The sequence below is a fragment of the Neomonachus schauinslandi genome, chromosome 1 (genome assembly GCF_002201575.2).
Source record: "Neomonachus schauinslandi chromosome 1, ASM220157v2, whole genome shotgun sequence".
Taxonomy (NCBI): domain Eukaryota; kingdom Metazoa; phylum Chordata; class Mammalia; order Carnivora; family Phocidae; genus Neomonachus; species Neomonachus schauinslandi.
In genome coordinates, this window is record NC_058403.1 from 167,158,238 (window position 1) to 167,165,533 (window position 7,296).

Genomic DNA, 7,296 nt, shown 5'->3' on the forward strand with positions numbered 1-7,296 from the left:
TCAGGCTAAAATTCTACTTTGTATCCTGTTTAAGAAATTAGCAAGATAGGGGCACCTGGGTGGCTCAGTCATTAAGCATCTGGCTTTGGCTCAGGTCATGATCCCAGTGTCCTCAGATCGAGTCCCACATCAGCGGGAAGCCTGCTTCTCCCTCTCCCACTCCCCCTGCTTGTGTTCCCTCTCTCGCTGTCTCTCTCTCTGTTGAAAAATAAATAAAATCTTAAAAAAAAAAAAAAGAAATTAGCAAGACAATGCAAGATTATTAAAAAATAATGTAAATATTCAAAATATGTAAATAATGTAAAACAATTTGATGTTATGAAATGTTTAGCTCTATTAAATTAAAAAAGCAATCTGACAAAATTATATAAAGTGTGTATACTACAAATGCAAAATATGGATATCACTAGATGATTGGATTAGAAGCAATGTGTATTCTCTATTGACATTTTTCTGTGTTTTGGGATTTTCTACTACAAGTATTATTGTTTATGTTCTAGAAAAGAGTATATTTATGTTAAGGTATGTTAAAGGGGCTGTGCAATTACAAAGGATGTGGGTATAGGAAAGATTTTTGACATTGCAGTAACAAGATGTGGATGGTACATTGATAATTCTTTAGCTACACTGATAAATACTGTATGTCCAAGTTGCCATTGAGGGATCACCATATGTAGCACTTTATAGATGGTTTTGAATTCTTTCACATTCCTCCCATTGAGAGATGAGGACAATCTGTCCTTACCCTGAATGCGAACACCATACTTTGTGAACTTTAAAAGAGCAGGTACAAAGTCCTGGCTAAAGTACAATCCCTACAGTTCCTACCTTCTTTTTTTTTTTTTTAAGATTTTATTTATTTATTCGACAGAGAGAGAGAGACAGCAAGAGAGGGAACACAAGCGGGGAGGGGAGTGGGAGAGGGAGAAGCAGGCTTCCCGCAGAGCAGGGAGCTGGATGCAGGGCTCGATCCCAGGACCAAGGGATCATGACCTGAGCTGAAGGCAGATGCTTAACCTACTGAGCCACTCAGGCACCCCCCTACAGTTCCTACTTTCAATGCAAACAGGCAAAAGAGCATGGTGGGGTAATCAGGAGGAGTTTCCCTGAAAAGATTTCATGTGATTCCAAAAGACAATCTTACCAATTAAATTTTAAAAAGAGAAGGCATGAACATACATAATTAAATGCACATTGGAATCATTAAGGGAGTTTTTCCTCAATCAGTGTGTTTGATGTTTCATAATTCACCAGAGATACATGTCACTCTATCATTGTGAGTTACTGTATGGTTAATTTGAGAAGAATAATATAAATGCAACACAGTTCCCCCAAGGGCTGTTTATTAATTACTATCCACCTTTATAATTGTAGTCATAGTGGAATATTGAATTATTTTTTTTCTTTCAGTGGGCTTTTGTGCTCTCCTTGTTAAAATCAAAAACGGGCATGCTTGATTACAATCCATTCTGTAAGGATCCATAAAATACTGATATGAACAACCATTATGTTTTTTTATAAAGTCTATCACAATTTAATTTTTGAGAACAGAATAGAGAGAGTGGATAAGCGGAGCAAACTGCATGTTTATATGTGGATGTATTCAATTCCTCAACTGGTAGGGTGCTTAGATACCACAGAGATAGGCATGTAATCTCTTTATCTACTTCTAACAAGCAGAACTTCCCACCTTACTTGTAGGGCTAATGCTTTCAGGCTCCATAGGAAACGGCAAGAACAAAAACTTGAAGACCAACTGCAACAAATCTAATCGAGAATGTAGCTACAAAGTCTTCTCTTCCATGTAAGTTTTTTCTACAAATTCAAAATCACAATATCTAGCTGTTCATTCACCTTACAGTTAGATTATTTTCAGTTTCTTTTGCTTTTTGGAATGGATCAGTTCTGTCAGACTTGTCTGTCATATAAACACATGTTGGGAAGACCTACTTTCCCCTATGTATCTGGTGTCTCAGAATCCTAGAACGTGAGATTTGGAAATAACAGAGTTTTTCCATCTCAGTGGTTTTCAGAGTGTTCCATGGAACCCTACAGTTTTTCACAGGTTCCAAAACTTTTGGGTTATCACTGGCTTATAAAATAATTTTACCTATTTTAAAAATTAAAATCTAAATAACCTACAAATAAAAGATACATAAAGACTATATTAAAAACCTAGAGAGCCCAGAGAGGTGGGGTCTCTCTACAGACCACTCTTCCACCTGGGGTGTCTTGAAAGGCATTCTGGGGTCAGACTGATGACTTTGAAAATTCTCCACAGTTCAAATTCTGTAAGAAGACATGACAACTAAATGTAATGAGATATCCTGGATTGAATCCTGCATGAAAACACAGAAAAGAGGGACAGGCTGGGCTCTTCCCAGAGGGGAGAGTGGCGGCCCCAAGAGCTATGTGCAGAGACTACAACCCTGAAGCTCTGCCTTGTAGTTTTTTTGTTGCTGGTCAGACTGATTGTTTCAATGAGTACAAACTGAGGAAGTGGTTTTTATGCTTGGAAAGAGTCATGCCTTTTCTTCTGCAAGGCCGTTAGTGTTGTTTTGTTGTTGCTGTTGTTAACTCCTGGTCAGGAGTTAGGTTCAGTTTAAGGTTTGTTATTGCTATGGTTATAGTCAGCAAAACAAAGGTCTCAAGACACCTAGAGGTGTCTTGTGTTTAGGGCAGGGGCTGGTTTTATAGAAAATGTTAATTAATGTCTCTTTGAATTTCAGTATGGGGATTTCCCTTTGTGCTGTGCCTAGTGACAGTCTCTCTCTTCCAGCTGTCCTGGCAGTATCCCACAGCCGCTTGCTACTGATGATCCTTAGCCTAGTGGTAGGAAGCAGTGGGGCCATCCTGAGGATATGGTTAATCTTGGGAAGGCACCATGTTCCTGGTATCGTGGTGGGGCCTGTTCAGGGCTCTAGTCCTTCCTACCATTATAATTTCTTCCCACATAGTCCTGCCACTACCCTGGGAATAAAAGTGTTAAAAATATTTTTTTCCAAATTCCCTTTCCTCAATACCCTGAGAGTGACAGTTTCTGTTATTCTTCTTCCTCAGATTATTATTCTTTAAAGAACTTAACATAGATTTTTTAATGAAGTACAATTAACATAGTGTTGTATTAGCTTCAGTTGTTCAATATAATGATTCAACAATTCTATACATTACTCAGTGCTCATCACAGTAAGTGTACTCTTAATCCCCATCACCTGTTTCACTTCTTTCCCTCCCCACCCAACCTCCCCTTTGGCCACCATCAGTTTGTTCTCTGTATTTAAGGGTCTGTTTTTTATTTATTTATTTATTTTTGGTCTGTCTCTTTTTTTGTTTGTTCACTTGTTTTGTTTCTTAAATTCCACATGAGTGAAATCATATGGTATTTGTCTTTCTCTGTCTGACTTATTTCACTTACGATGATGCCCTCTAGTTGGTGAGAATGCAAAATGGTGTGGCAACTGTGAAAAACAGTATGGAGATTCCTCAAAATTAAAAATAAAATTACCTCAGATTATTTTTTCCGTCTAAAAGATGGGGAGATGGGCCCAGGAGAGCTCTGAGCTCCAACAGCAGCTACTATTGTCTTTCCCCATGTCAGCCCCACGGGGAAAGTTTTCTCAGGATCCACCATGATCTTCTCTGTGAGCAACTGGTAAGAGTTCCAGGTAAAATTGCCTGCAAGATGGTGTGAGGCTAGAATTCTAAGATACTGCATTGTCTAGTTCCCAACCTGGCTGAAGATCATCAGTCATTTCTTTTCTTCCCTGTGTTAGGCATACATTTTTTACTTTATCTTGAAGAAGGGTGATATGTTGAGGAATGCTAGTACATATGAAAAGGAGCCAAGAAAAGATGAGTCCTCACCAAAAGTCATCTTTATCTTAACTTGTTTGACCAGGTAACAGTTTCTGCCCCTGGGCATAATTTTTGCTGAGACCATTGCTTCATGGACCATGTGTTATGGGGAAGACAGTGAAATTAAGGAAATTCTCTTCATGATTATTATAAAAAAATAAAATTCAGTCAGCAAGACTACAAAAATCCAAGGGTGATTATCTCAAAAGATAAATCACCCCTGAAGTTTTAAAAATATTGATAGACTGCTGTTAAGAAGTAGAGGTAATGAACTCTGCAAAAATGTAGAGACAATAAGCCTCAGGTAAGCTAATGATTCCATCCCATGATTCCTTACAGGTGTTTTTCTCTCTCCAGATTTCCCTGAGACTGCAGTTCAATGATAATTTTAAGAAAAGTCATGAACTTGCAGTCTGTCTTTTTTCTTGTTATAATGGCTAGAGAAGCATCACCACCAACTTTCTGCTGTGGTAAGCATTATAGGAAATAAAGAGATAAAGAACACATGATCCTAACAAAGATGTATGCATTAAGAGGGGAAATAAGATATAGACAAGGTATAATTAGCACCAATTTGGACCTGAGAATTTCTTAAAGAGACCACTAGAAAGCTTTAAGAAAGAGATGACCTTGAGCTGGTCCTCAAAAATCATAAAATGGAGAAGCATCATGAAGACACTCTAGGGGAAGGTAATGGAATGAATGAAGTCTGAATTGAGAGGATTTAGAAGAATCCAACTTAGCTGAAGTGTAGGGTCAAAGAAAGAATGGAGTGGAAATAAGGCTGAAGGAGAGGCTTGGGTTTATATTACGAAGAACTTCAAACACCAGACTATACCATTTCCATTCTTGCTGTCTATCACCACACACCAGACCATCCCAGAAGATCCCTTTTATAGTATGCAGAAGATCTATTTTCAGAAACCAGTAAGCAAGTAGAGGAAAAGAGCAGTGTTTCCCATCTATTCAAATACTGTGAAGTGTTCTACTTACAACCAAATATGTGAGCTCTGGAATGGAAATCCTTATCTGGCCAGATGCTGACTGCTACCAAGTATATATTTAGCCTCCTTCCCTCCCTCCCCAGCAGACCCTCTGGGCTGAACCTCTCACACCTGCATATGTCCAATAAGTATGCTAATAAGACAATAATACTTTATGAAGAGGCTATTGCTGATACTTGTTCTTCTCCGTGTGATCATGCATAACTCTCTGAATAAAGTAGAGTAGTATTGTTCCAGGGCTCATTCAAGCATATAATAGAGTTCCAGTGAATTACAGCAGGCTCCTGCTTAAAGAACCACTTGGTGAGTTGTTGTTTTCAAAGAACTGGACTAATCTGTTTGCCCACTTTGTAGACAGATTTATGCAGCCTGGGATGTATGGAGTTGGATTTAAGTTTTCCTTGAGGTGTCAGCAGGGTGTGTAAGTTCCTATGCCCCACAGCATCCTCCAAAGGTGATTCAAGGGGAAACTTAGCCCCCATGAGCCTACTGAAGAGCAAGACATTCTTCCCGAGAGAATCATTGGGATCATGACTTAGCAAATGAGATGCTCATCTCTTCCATCTGCCTTTGTATTAAGGTTTTACCATCTTCTAAATCCTCTCTTAAATAAAAATGTCTGGAGTGGTAACATTTCACCACTAACATCTCGCCTTTATGGGGGCTTAATTTATTGTAATGGTTTACAAGCTTCTCTTCTTCAATTCACCTGAGGACTGATGATAACTTCCATTAATACAGGTAGCTCAATAGCTACATCATGGTGATAATGAAATAGGAGGTGGGGGGAGCGATGAGGACAAAGAGGGGGAGAATTAAAAAAAATTGTACCTAATATATTGATGGTTTATTAAGTGCTACATCCTGTTCCTAATTAATTTTAAATATTGTCCTCAAAGCCTCTCAATAACTTTATATGTTAAGGAATGCTGTTATTATCACTTTAAGGAGCATTGAGGAGTGAAGAATTAAGTTCTTTTCTTAAAATCACACATTATGGAGTGACAAAATGAATGTATACCTCTATCTCTACCTGTCTGGTTCCAGAGTCCATAGTTTTATCCCCTGTGTTATTCTGCCTCCCTCTGGAAGAAGAAGCATGCTGTGATGAAGCTTCTCAGGCTACTGATAACGTCAAAATGAGATTAAGAATCATTAGTTATGAGAATACTCCATTCACTGCAGACAAGAAGAGGAATGCAATGGTCCTCAGAACTGTCTGAGTGCACAAAGAGGGACTGGAATTAAAAAAAACAAAAACAAAAACAACTGCATTGTTCACTTCCCAACCTGGCTAAAGATCAGCAGCCATTTCTTTCCTTCTGTGTATTACACATATATTATTTTTTCACTCTATCTTGAAAAAGAGTGAAATGTTAAGGAGTGTTAAGGGAGTGAAGAGAAGACAAGGATGCTCCAAAAACATGCCTTCATCTTAACTTGTTTGACCATATTTCCTTCCCAAGGTATAACTTTTGCTGAGATTTCATACTTGATTCCAGAGAAATGAAGCTTTCGTGGATCAGGTAGTATGGAGAAGACAGTGAAATTAAGGAAACACTCTTCACATACATTAAAATAAAAAAAAATTTTAGTCACAAGACTACAAATATGATTCCAGGGTGGTTGCCTCAAAAGATAAATTACCCTTGAAATTTGAGAAGTAGTTATTGACTATCATAAGGAGGGATAATAAACTGCAAAAATGTATGTACTTTCTTTTTTTTTTTTTTTAAAGATTTTATTTATTTATTTGAGACAGAGAGAATGAGAGAGAGAGAGCACATGAGGGGGGGGAGGGTCAGAGGGAGAAGCAGGCTCCCTGCTATGCTAATGCGGGACTCGATCCAGGGACTCCAGGATCATGACCTGAGCCGAAGGCAGTCGCTTAACCAAGTGAGCCACCCAGGCGCCCCTGTATGTACTTTCTAAACATAAAGAAAATAGTTATCTATTCATTTTATTGGCCAAAGTCATCTGTTTGACTGTTTGGTTCTTCAGATATTGTCTAAATATTTTGTGCCAATTACTTCACATTTCCGGATTAACAAAACTGAAATATTATTCAAGGGCAAAAAAAGGTAGCATTTGAAGGAATACCACTTTTGTCATCATTATTGTCATGAAAGGTAAAATTTTCTCAGCTATAAGCTATTATCCATTTTAAAAACAGAACATCTAAACTTACTTCAGATTTTTCCTATAGTTAAGTATTTCACCATCACCAAGTCTTATTTGTTTGCAGGGTCAAAAATACAGCCACATTTTATTAAAGAACTGAAAGAGAAAGAGAGATGGAAGGAGGGAGGGAGAGAAAATAACAAAGAAGGAGGAACAAGGGGGGGGGAGGAGGAGCCGAAGAAGGGGGAGGGAGAAAAAGAGAGAGAATAGAAAGAAATTATTTTTAATGTAATTAAACAAACAATATTGTTGATTG